Source organism: Heterocephalus glaber, unplaced genomic scaffold (genome assembly GCF_053883595.1).
Source record: "Heterocephalus glaber isolate CG9 unplaced genomic scaffold, H.glaber_assembly_v1.0 deba00001004, whole genome shotgun sequence".
Taxonomy (NCBI): domain Eukaryota; kingdom Metazoa; phylum Chordata; class Mammalia; order Rodentia; family Bathyergidae; genus Heterocephalus; species Heterocephalus glaber.
Window position 1 is genome coordinate 9,886,484 of NW_028258179.1, and position 12,951 is coordinate 9,899,434.

Consider the following 12,951-nt stretch of genomic DNA (forward strand, 5'->3'; position numbering starts at 1 on the left):
TGAGGTCGCCCTGGTGGTGAGGACAAAGGCCAGCAGGGACAGCCGGCACTGGGCTTGTCCATGCTCCGTGGACTGCAGGACCTGCAGTGAGAGGGCCGGGCACTGGGAGGAGCAGCCGGATACACCCGGAAGCATCCAGAAGATCTTGGGGAGGCTGACAGGACCGGAAGTGACTGGGTGTAGAGCAAGCAGAAGTCGAGGTGCTTCCCGGTTTCCGCTCAGGTAGCTGGGACACCTGCATCGTTGGAGTCACCAGAGCCATGGGCTCCGGGGGTGCGAGATACCTTCATCCACCTGGTCCTAGTGGAGAAGCCACGTTGATGGAGGGGCAGAGTGCAGGACACCCGTTCTGATGGCCCGGACTTTACAGGACTGAGGTGGGTGGCAGGTGAGGGAGGAGCGGCTGTGGCCACCAGAACTCACTCCTGGCTTGGCTTCCGACTCCTGGAAACCCGGGAGAAATCAGACCCAGAGGAAAGGCACTGACCAGCGGGCAAGAGCGTGTGTGGGAGTGAGGGGAGGTTGCCCTACCTGTCGGCCTCGGAGCCCCGAGGCTGCTGTCAAAGGCTGGCTGCGCTGAGGTCACCATTTGTGCCTGAGAAGCCAGCTCGCCCAGGGCCTGCACCCTGGGTCTGCACCTGCAGCTCTCACTTGCTCTGTTCCAAGCCCCCAGCGGAAGTCCTGAGGCTCCGACACCTGGATGTGAGCCTGAGCCCTGGCTCCAGCTCCATGCTGGGGCTGGGACCAAGTCCTTGCTGCCTGCCTGCCGGGAGCTGGGCCCGCCCCCACCAGGCACCCGGGGAGCCATCCTGAAGTCAGCACCCGCCTCCCGGCATGGGGGACAGGTGCCTACCCACTGGGGAGGTCGTCACCCCTTTTTGTGCCCTCTTAGGCAATGTGTTTCTCCAGTGGCCTCCTGCAGGAGCAGGCGAGAAGGCGGGGAAGGGGTGTGGCAGGCCAGGGAAGCCTTCGGTTCCCAACCAAGGCTTCACTTCCCTGAGGCCAGCACACCCAGCCTTGGGGTCCCTGAAGCGGAAGGCCCCGCCTAGTCTCTGGCTGACCCCGGGACCATGCCGGGGCTCCTCTGTAGCCAGCGGTTCTGCTCCACACCCAATCTGCATTTTGCTGAATGGATTGGGAGTTGAGGGGGCTCCTGTTTGGGTGCCAGGCCTCTGAGTACCCCTCTGAAGTGCTAGGGCAAGGAAGAACCCGGGAGGAGAGAGGGGTTAGGGCGGGACACGGGCCCAGGAGCAGGGGCCATGTGGACATAGTGGGACTCGGAAGGGCAAGGCTCCACCCTCACTGTGTGGCCGGAGACCCTTAGATGGGTGCAGAGACTCGCTGGCCACTTGCAGGCTCCCATGCTGCAGCAGAGCAGGGGCCTGTGGTCCCAGATTCTTATGAGCTCCAGTTTGGAGGCTCAGGCCTTGGGACGAGGAAGGGGTCTTTGGGTTCCCTTCATGGCCCATTTCAGGAATTGGAGGCTCAGCATTATCGTGGCTGTACCCTAGGACCCCTGAAATCATGCAGCTCTAATTTTACCCAGAGTCCCAGGCCCACTCGAGCCTGTGCCCCGCTTTGCAAACCCTGATTCAGCACCTGCTGCCGTGCCATGAAGGGACCGGGTCAGGCGGGCTGGAGACGGAAGGCGACACAGTGTGGCCTGTTGCTTGTGGAGGGCACAAGCCCAGAGAGCATCTGTTCATGGACCTTGCTGGTGACAGGGGCAGGGTGTAGCTCGGGCTGCAGACCAGGCAGATGGCCTGAGCTGGGACCTGGGCCCATGGAGCTGTGTGGCCTGAGGTGGCTCCCAGACTTAGTCACCATCTGGAAATGTGGACCTGATTGTGGGGCAGGAGCTACGAGGACAAACCAGCGGGATGTGGTCCATGGTATCCTCCTGGGTCTTTCAGAAGATGCATCCTGCCGTAAATAGTTTCCAAAAGCACACTTTCTCCACACCCCAAGCAACCTTCATCCTTCTGGTCCACTGGTGCATCTTTTCCGAGCCTTCAGGATGCAGAGCTCTGTGGTTTCCCATCCACTGGTCTTGGGTCAGAAATGTGGGCTGGCAGGTGCGTGCTCGGTCTCCCCGAAGAGTGGGGAGGGTTTGACCTCAAAGCATTTCCAGGCAGCACAGAGTGAAGACTTCGTTTCTGCTGCTTGCTTCTTTCACTTTGTAGAAGGAACTCATTTGAGGCTAATCTGAATGCGTGTTATCTGTGTTCCTTTTCCAGAGAGAGTAAAGGAGAAGCTACAGAATCCAGGACATGCTCCTGCCTCTACAAATGCAGAGAAGCATTTCTTGTAGAACACCAGCTGTCTTTGTTGCCGGAAAAAGAATTCCCGAGGGAGTTTTAACAGTTTGTGTCTTTAAAGGAATTGGTCCATTTCATCTAAGATGCTGATTTCTTGGCGTATTTTCATGATATTCCTGCATTCTCGTCTTATCTTTACACCGCGTGGATCCGGGTTGGTTTCAGGACTCGCGGTGGTATTGTTTCGTGTGTATCTCACAACAGTGCGTATTCTGTGGATGCACTGAGAATGCAGTGGAGTTGAGGCGATCGCAGTGTTGTTCTGTCCTCCCCATCACTGCTGATTCTGGGCCATGTAAGTCCTCTCAGTTGCTGACCAGGGCACTGAAATCTCTTTGGTCATCTTGGATTTGGCTATTTCTCTTTGCAGGTTTATATGCTTTGGCTTCTGGTGTCTTGAAGCTCTGTAAGATGCATAGACATTTAGGATTTTGTCCTTTTGATGAAAATACCCTTTTATCAATATGAAGTGACGTCGTTGATAATCTGTGCTTTAGAATCTGCTTTGTCTGGTGTTGATGTTACCATTCCAGCATTAGGGCTGATCAGTAAGCACGGGATACCTTTTCCTGAGAATTCGCCATTCATGTATTTGTGTCTTTATACATACAAGGCCTTATTGTAAGCAACACAGACTTTTTTATTTTCTTGTGGTACTGGGGGTCAAGTCCAGGGGTGTTGTACCACTGAGCTACAACCCTGGCCCTGTTTTGAGAGAGTTTATTGTTAAGTTGTTAACCCAGGCTGACCTCGAACTGAACATCCCCCTGCCTCATGGGCTCACTCTTTATCCAGTCTGATCACATTTTCTTTTTAGTTGAAGAATTTGAGCAGTTTATATCTAATGTGACTCCTGATATAGTTGTTTTCCTGTCATCCTGAGTTTTTTTTCCTGTTTGTTCTACCAGTTCTTTAACCCACAACTAGGTTAATTGAATAGTTCTTGTGATTCAGTTTTATTCCCTCACAGGGCTTATAAGCTATAACTGTCTTGTTATCTTAGTAGTTGCCTTAGTGTTGAATGCCTTAAATACCAGGAAGGGGCTGCAGTTTACCTTCAGATGGCATTGTGGAAACCTGGGTACAGCCTAAAACCTTCTAATGGCACGCTTCCATTTCTTCATTCCTGGTCTTGGTGCTGATGCTCATTCACTTTACTTACACGTATGTTGCAAATCTTATACTGTTGCTATTTTATTTACACAGTCCATTCTATTTTAAGTATATATGTGATACAAAATTTCATATATTTATCCACATGGTTACCGTTTCTAGTGCTTTCTATTCCCTTGTGAGGATCCGTATTTCCCTTTGGTGTCAGTTTTCTTCTGATGGATTCCCTTAGACGTTGCTTGTTGTGTGAGTTTATTGGTGATAAATCCAGCTTTTACTTTTCTACCTTATTTGGGGAAGATATCATCATTGGAGGCAAACTTTAAGGTTGGCAGCTTTTTGGGGTTTGTAATTTGAACACGTGCTACCGTCTTCTTGCCTGGATTGTTTCTGATGAGAAACGCTCTCACGTCATTGCTGCTCTGGCTGTAGACTGTGGCTTCGCTCAGCCATGTTGAAGGTTTTCCTGCCTGGCTCTGCAGTGAGTGCCTTGATTGCTCCGGGCCGCAACAGCCTTCTCTTCTGCAGGACTGAGACCCACTGAGCTTCTCGGGGTGGCCGTTCACAGTTTTCATCAAGTTTGGGAAGTTTCTGACCATTATATAAAATATTTTAAAGTATATTTTTATATATTTTCAAATACATTATTATATTTGTACATAATAGTATACACCTAACACTCCTCTGTCCTTTCTTTCAAGAACTCCAATTGCACATGTGTTAGGCCATTATATCAGACTCACTGGTCCTCTTCAAATTCTCTTTTCCTCTGTGTTTTATTTGAATAGTTTCTATTACTACGTATTCACTGTCATTAATGTTTCCTTCTACAATATGTAATGTGCTATTAATCCAACTTGGGTGTTTTGGGTTTCAGACATTCTAGTTTTCATCTCTAGAAGTTCACTTCGTCCTTTTGCTATTTTCCACATCTTTGCTTAACTTTCGAACATATGGAATACAGTTATGGTAACTTTTAATTTCTTTGTCTGCTAATTCTAACATCTGCTCGAGCTCTGGCTCCATTTGATTGATTGACTTTTCTCCTTGTTACAGGCCACATTTTTCTGTTTCTTTGCCTGCCTGGTGACTTTGATTGGACGCCAGACACTGTGAACTTCGTCCTGGCTGGTGCTGGTGTCTTTACATTCCTGCAAATATCCTTGAGCTTTGCTCTGGGATGTCCCTGAGAATCAAGCGTGCCTTGAGTCTGCTCTGTGATTTGTTAGGCAGGAACAGAGCCTCGTGGGGCCTAGGGGTACTTACTCCCCACTGCTGAGGCAAATACTGAGCCCTGCATGTGGTGCCCATGGCATCCAGTTTCCTGGTGAGAGCAGTGGTCTTTTCAAGGCCCCTGGGCACTGCTCCCTCTGGTCCTTTAAGGTGATTCTCTCCTTGGTCTTGGGCAGATTCCGCACAAGTGGTGTGAGCATCTGCACACCTCCGAGGTCCTTTCTCCCCTGGGCTCTGCCCTACAGCTGCAGCTTCATTGGTGTCCCCAGACTTCAGCTCTCTTCCCTACTCCAGGGGCTGGGGCTCAGCCTGGGCTCCCCTCCTGGTGTTGTGTCCCCAAAGCTCCAGGCAGTAGTGGGGCCACTCTGGGGCTTTCCCTGCTTCTTTACCATCTCACAGGGATCACTTCCTTCAGGTCCTGATCCAGCGATTTAACACCTGGTTTCATGCTTTTGGGTCTGCTTTTTGTTTGTTTCCATCTCAAGAGGAAGGGTAAAACTGGTCCCTTTTATTCCATCTTGGCCAGAAGGAAGGTGACAAGTCCAAGATCTTTAGTTGTGTTTAGATTTTTCTTGGTCCCCCTGGATCTTTCTGGTTTTTATTTGTTTGTTCTTTGTTTTTGAGACAGGGTCTTGCTGTATGATTCAGGCTGGCCTTGAACTCACTAGGTAGCCAAAGATGGCTTCCAACTCTCGGCGATCCTCCTGCCTCTGCCTTCTAAGTGCTGGGATTACAGGTATGCACCACCACGCCTGGCTAGGTCTATCTTTCTCACTTCAAGCGAAGTGCCTGAGACAGTACTAAGCACTCAGTGGGTGCTGAATGTAGGTAAATTACATGAACCTAGGGGTTTTTTTTGTGGAGTAACAGTGGAAGTAGAAGAATTTTTACAGCATAAGGAACGTGATTGTATCTTCTACACTCATTTATACAGGGCTCTTGTTTTTCATAGTTGATAATCTTTTATTTATTTGATACTAGGTATTGAACCCAGGGCCTTCACCCTGAGCTACATCTGCAGACCTTTTTATTTTGAGACAGGGTCTCACTAAGTTACCCAGGCAGAACTCAAATTTGTGGTAATCCTGCCTCAGCCTCCAGAGTGCTGGGATTATATGTGTATGGCACCATGCCTGACTCCCTGATAATTTTAAGGCAAAGGAACCTGCTGAATCCAATCTCACAGCACTCTTAAAGTTTTACAACTTTGCCTTGCATAACTACATCGATGGTGAACCTTTTAGAGCTTTCCATTATATAAATAGCCTGTGGCGGCACGTGTGCCATAGGTTTGCCACCCCAGTGTCTAGGCGTTTAAAAAGTGTTTGCTTGAGGAATAATTCAGCAGACATTTACGCAAGTCTGTGATAAACTTGGGTTGACGCATGAACACAGCGAGCTTGTCTTTGGTCTCGGCAGCATTCTGCTTTCCTCCTCTACTCCAGCGTGGTGTCAGGAGCTGCCCACAGGACAGGAGCTGTTGAACTTCGCAGCAGGCACGGCAGCAGTAGCTTTCCCATGGCACGTCGAGGTCTTGTTCAAGAAAAGGTAAGGGACAGGAAAATTAAAGCAGAAATGTGAGCTACCATTGAAAATCATGCACAAATAAAATTATAGCGCCAGTCAATTGGAGAACAGAATTAAGTCATTGGAAAACAGACTCAAGTCTCCTCAGTTGCAAACCTAGTGTCCTGAGGACGCCCCTCTGCTCACTATGTCATCCTAATTCATGACAGTGGGGCCACTGGTGCAGCATGCGTGGAAGGTGCCCAGCCTGCAGGTCAGCTTGCTGTGTCCAAAGCCCACAGCCCACAGCTGCCACCGCCTGGTGGCCAGGGCTTCAGAGCAGCTCGGGTCTAGGAGGTCAGGGGCCAGGGAAGCAGGTCTCGGCCTGGCGGGTTGCACCTGCCAGAGGATACAGCAGCTCATTTCTGGCCAGAGGACGGCCAGATGACTCCCTGGCTGGACAAGGCAGAGACACCAAGACAGAGGTGTGGACGGCCCGGGGGAGACGCCGTTCCACTCTTGTCCTCTTTCGTGGTAATTTCGAGTAACAGAATCTGCTCACCAGCACAGCATCTTGGTCACCTGCAGACTGCTCTCGGTGATATGAAGTGCCAGAAAGCCCCGGCAATGGGGCTTTTAGGTGATTTTAGGCAAAGGACTTCTGCATCTCCTTGGAGCTACCTTTAAATAAATCCTTTTTTCCTTGTTACCAAAATAAATGGCCTCCTTTGATTTGGTGGGCAGTGAGCAATGAACCTTCGGGGCCAGGAAGGGTTTCAGAGCCTCCCTCTGGGTCTGGGAGTGTGGCAGCCCCAAGTGTGGCCTCCGGCCCCTTTGATTTCGAAGCCCTGGAGCTTCCTGACCCACATTCCTTTGCAGGTAATCGGTACCTGACCCGAAAATAGCTCAGTCACTTTCTTTGCTCAGTGATCCCACTTCTGGTTTTGCTCTCCGAGCAGGGGGGAGGTGCTGAGCCCCAGAGAGAGGCCTCCCTCAACTCAGGCCAGAGCGAGCCAAGCTGGAAGGGAAGGTCCTGGGCTGACCCTGCATGCCAGAGATCCGCTGTGCGCATTGCCCTCTTGTGGTCACCACAGCAGATGCGCGACTTCAAAGGCCAGTGGCGGGGATCAGAGCGGAGCAGGGTGGAAATGTGTTCTCCATTAGGAAAACCAGGGCAGACCCGCTCTCCTCCTCCCGGGCGCACTCACGCTACCACGAGCAATCAGCGTGCTCGCCTCTGTTGTATGGAAATGATGGAGACACTAGATGTATTTTTTAATTTCAAAACTACAGATCTTGATTCCAAAATTACAAGACACCCACGCTGCAGAGTCTCTGAGGTCATCTTACTCAAATCTCTCTTTTGTAAAAATTAGAAGACTGGAACCCAGAGAGGTGGAGGGACTTGCCGAAGATCACACAGCAAATTGCTGGTGAGCTCTGGGTAACCAGCTCTGTCGCATGCTGCTGGAAGAGGTCTTGGCAGCAGGCGGCTTTGCCATACAGTGGACATATCAGGGGACTGAAGGGCACTGGGGGGAGGGACCAGGGCCACGTGGGCGCTCGGAGCTGGGCTCTGGTGGCCCTGCAGTCCACATGCCACTGCGTGTCTGTGCCCTCTTTCTGTCTCCTGCCACAGTGCAGGGTCGGACCCTGGTGGGAGAGATGAGGGTACAGCCAGGCAGCAACAGCGGGGTTGTTGACAGCTGGGCTCTGTCCTTCTCCCGGGGCCAGCGCAGGCTGCTCTGCGGGCCCCGGGGCCAGCGCATGAGTTTCCCTCGTTATTCACTTTGGAGTAAGAATGTTATTTAGATTTATTCTGGTGAAGTGTATAGAACAGGAAGTTTGCCTTCGCAGCCTGGTTCTGGAGCCTCTCTTCAGTGGCATTGGGCACACTCTGCCATCGCCACTGCCTGCCTGAGAACCCTTCTGAAGCCTTCCCAGAGGGAAACGGTCCCCGTCAGCACTCACTCCCCATGCCCACCCTGGCACCCACCATGCCGCCTCATCTTTCTGTGCTGGGCTTATTTCCCTGAGAGCAGGGTCCTCGTCCATGTTACAGCACGGGCCAGGATGGCCCTCCTTTTTAAGGCCAGGTAATATTTCATCACAGGGACAGAGTGCATCTTGTCTGTCCTGCATCCGTGCTGGATGCTGGGTTGTTCAGAAAGCACACTTGGTTCCACTGAGTCCTGGCAGCCCACACCGGGCACCTGGGTCCCAGCGAGCCCCTCTCCATAATGGTTCAACAGCAGAGTCTGCCACTTTGCCACAGGTGGCCTGGTGTCCTGGGGAGCCAGGCTTCCAGTGAGTTCGGGCTCCTTCAGCAGCCAGTGGCTGTCACCAGGGTCCCCAGGGATCCCTTCCTCCCGACTCAAGCTGCTCAAGCTGCAGCCCCGAGTCATGCTGTTGGAAATTAGGGGTTGAATTCAGAAGGCTCAACAACATGCAAAGCAACATCTTTCCAGTTGATCTGAAAACAGAAAATGTGCTGGTTTCCCAGAAAGAAAGCTGTGAAGTTAGCAGTTACCCAATGCAGTGGACAGAAACACCCATGGGGGAGTGTGTGACCCCAAGTGGTTCCTGGGAAGCTGTCATGCAGGTCCGGACCCTGAGTGGCCACAGGAGCTGCATGGTCCCTGCTCTCATGGCTCTCTGGTCTTTAAAGCTCTGTAAAAAAAGCAAAACCCCAGCTATCCCCTTGCTGGGTATCTTCTGCAAACAGCTACAGTCATCATACTACTGAAAGACTTGCATACCAATGTTTATAGCAGCATAATTCGTAATAGCTAAATCCTGGAGGCAGCCTGTATACTCATCAAGAGATGATTGGATAAACAAAATGTGGTAGCTATATATAGTGGAATATTACTTGGCTACAAAGAAGGACAAATCTGGGAAATTTGTGGGAAATGGATGCACCTGGAACACATGATGTTGAGTGAAATAGATCAGACATGAAGGCTTAAGTGCCGTATGGTATCCCTCATTCGAGTGAGGTGAAGTACAAACAAAGAAAGGATAAAATAGAAAGGGGCAGGGGGACAGATCTCGTCCAGTAGGGAAAGGGTCCAAGGAGACAAGGAGGGGGTGAAGGGAGAGGAGGGAATGAGAGGAACAGAGATCGGCCACAGACAGGAGCCTCATAACCCAAGTCGACGTGAACACTGTAAGCCATAACTTATGCTAGAACAGTCAGTACCAACAGATATGCGGGAGGCGGTTGGGAGCCAGGGAAGGGAAGGGAGAGGGGATAAAACCCCTGTAATATGTACCTGTGACTACTCCCCAAGATGACCGAGCTGCGTGAATTACAAACGTACTAGTAAAGTAAAATAAGCTTAAAAAAAGCACACAGAACCCACTGTGTGTTACCACGCGCTTACTTCACTGGTCTCCAAAGCCCCTCACCTTTCACCTCCCGCTTCCTCCCAGTGAGGAGCCTGGTGCCAAAGTGCGGACTTTAAAGACTAAAGTTAATCATTAGGTGCAATGAAGGCCAAGGACGGGGCTTTTAAGCATCACGAATGTCAGTTGTTTGCTTCAGCTTTTGCTCCAAATCCCTGGAATCCAGAGGCAGACACTGACACCTACGTGTGCTTCCGGCAATAGCCTCAGGCCACCGTGGCCTCCTCTTCTAATCCAGAAGACAGAGGACACGGCCTGAGCCCCCTGCACCCTTTCACACTCCCTTGGCCTTAGGGCACAGCCCCTAGGTAGAGGCTTCCCCGGCTCTGATCTTATCCAGAAGCTGCCAGGCCCTGTGCCGCTGAGTGCAGCTGGCGGTGGTAGGACGTCCACACCGCTGTCCGGCCTGCGACCCGAACCAGCAGCTTCAGGTCCCCGACATCCAGCAGGCAAAGCCCCAGAAGGTTACCTAACGTTCAGTCCAGTGCCTCAAATAGCAAACAAGGGAGATGAGAAAAAGTCACCCGAAGTCAAATCCTCAACAATGAAACCCGAAGCCGCTATTTTCTTTTTATGAACTCCAGCAACTTACTTCGGAAAATGAAAGTGCCATAAAGGAAATGTTTCCACCGGGAACTGGGGCGTCCTGGTGGAAGCGGACACAGAAACCCTCTGGCTGGAGAGGCTTAAGGTTTTCAGTATGGTTTACGCTACGTGTGGCTTAATTAAGGTGGGACTTTTTTTTTCAAATCAATGTATAGTTTTTCTGCCTAAGTGGTATTCTGCTTAAGTATTTTAAAACTAATTTTAAAACTTTTAAAATGTGCTCTGGTAGCAGTGCCGTAATTTCTAATAAACTTGATATAGACCATTTTGTAGTTAATGGAATTCTTTTTTAAAATTACTTTTTAATTTTCACTTTTTAATAATTGCAGATTGCTAAACAGATGCTTAAATGAATTTCTTCTTTGTAGGCGCTAAGAAGGTACCAAAGCCTCACCAAGCAATTTCACATTTAATTAAAAAATAAAAAGTAATTTGAAGCTATGCAGGAAAAGATACCACTTAACTCGTATAGCTCTCTTTTTTGGTGTGGTAACTGAGTAAAGTTTAAGTATTCCAAACTCTTAAATGAAAATTTTAAAATAAATAAAACTTATGAGAAAATTGGCATCTGAAATCAACATCAGTACAATTTTGTTTTCATTATCTTGCCTTAAAAATAAAACCAAACCCAACCTCTGGGTTTATTGAAAGCTCTTTTTACCCCTTGTATTTTGGTAGAAATATTGGTAATTCCATGCGTAGCTTCCTGAAAAGATTTCCTACGAGACAAAGGAGGTGGTTAGGAATTCAATCTTTTCATTTTTCAGAGTGGCATTTCTGACACAGCGTGGTGGTATTTTTGATGAAAATGACTATCTTAGGCCTCTGAATGTCCCTGAATTTGTTCTAGATAAAGGAAAAGGACAAAAATCTTTTCCATCTGTAGTTTTCTTAAATTGTAAGACCTTTTTATAAGTCTGCATTCAGTTGGCAACAGAAATAGTATTCTCTAAACATTTCTAGAATTGAGGTTTTTTTCTGTAATTATGAAAAAAGTATAATTTTTACACATCTGTATACCCATATTTACACAGAGACACAAACACAAGCTTCATAAAAGTAGAGCATTGTTCTAAAATACATGTCCACAGTGTTTAAACAATGAATTTGTTTGGCCTATTAACTTGTTATATAAAAAAAGCTTCATAAAAAATTGGGCTCGGTATTTTTGCTTCTTTCCTAAGCCACATGACTGGAAGTATATTGTATAATTAGAAAACAATAAAGTGGAAAGTGGGAAGAGCTAATTTGAGTCAATAGTCCACATTTACTGTTTAAGTGAAGAAACTTACAAATCCCACCTCTTTTTTTCTAGAGGTGGGGGCAGATTGAGACAGGCCCTCCATATGTGGTCCAGGCTGGCCTTGAACTCACTGTGTAGCCCAAGCTGGCCTCGAACTTGCAATGATCCTCCTGCCTCGGCCTCCTGGCTGCTGGGATTACAGGTGTGCACAGCATGCCCAGCTACCCAGCCTTTCCCAGCCTCAATCTTGCAGGTGCGTGGCCTGGACACTTGGAGGAGGGTTGGTGTCCATCGCCAGGCCCCTGAAGGCCGGGAGGCCTGCTCAGGCCCTGGGTGTTATCTCTCCGCTCTGTGATTTCCTGGAGCTGCAGAGAGAAGCAGGCTGTGCAGTCTTTGGCTCCATCGTACGCGCACACCCAACAGATTCGACAGGGCCACACCTGGCCACCCCTGCCCCAGATGCATCTGGAAATCCCTCCCGGCGTCTGCTCTGTGTTTGCAGGGCCGCGAGCCTGTGCAGGTCTCTATGTGTCATGACCTGAGCAGCCTGCACTGCCCTGACAGCAGAGCCGCAGGGGTGTAGGGTCCCCCAGCCAGGGGCAGGACCCAGGACCAAGGCCACAGCTTCTGGGCCATTAGCGGGTGCCCTCACTCCTGTGACCCCTGCTGACACCTCCTCACTGCTGGACGTCACAGCGAGCTTCCTGAGGGCCGATGAAGGGTGTGCTCTTGAAATAATTAAGGAAAAAAGTCCCTGCTTAGTAACAAACAAAATCCATCATTATTCAATGCAGAGGAATTTCGTGTTGCTATAACAAAACACCAGTCATAATCGCAAGGCTTTATTCTGGTTGTGGGAAATTTTTTTTGGACGAAGCAATTTCTCTGTACAAGGAAACATTGTATCTTTGTTTATTTTCATCCATCCTATCGGAGACAAAATACACAACAATCTTTTCCCCAACAGCAATCGGACCTGCTCTTTTTTTTTTTTCAAATGGTTGAACATATAGACTCAGAAGAACCATTCCTTCCAAAATGACTAACCATTAAGTCGTAAACACGACTGAGAGGTTATTTTCCTTCGGCAAATAACCATCATTTTCCTGAAATGTAGTTCTTTACCTAATTAAAGTTACGTATTTATTTGAGGACTTAAATGTACTTTAACATTTGAAATGCCCTTAGTACCTGTGCAAAACCCGGGCTCTGGAGCCTGGCACCCCACTCTGCTCTACGTGTAATTTTCCTGGTTTTCTTGGGGTAACAGCTTAAAACGCCGGTGCGCCCAGGGATGTCGAGGGGCATCTGAGCTTCACCCGGGTGGGGCTTTTGTTTCCTGGACCTGCCCAGCAGCCCGAGCCAGTGTCAGAGTGGCCCGGAGTGTGTTTATTGATACAGAATGTTGGAGCTGACAGACAGGCCTTTGCGTATGATCAAGCGACTTTCTGTGCGAATCTGATGGAATGTGGCATTCCAGACTTTAAAGGGAAGGGGAGGTTGCCATGGCAACAGCACATGGGG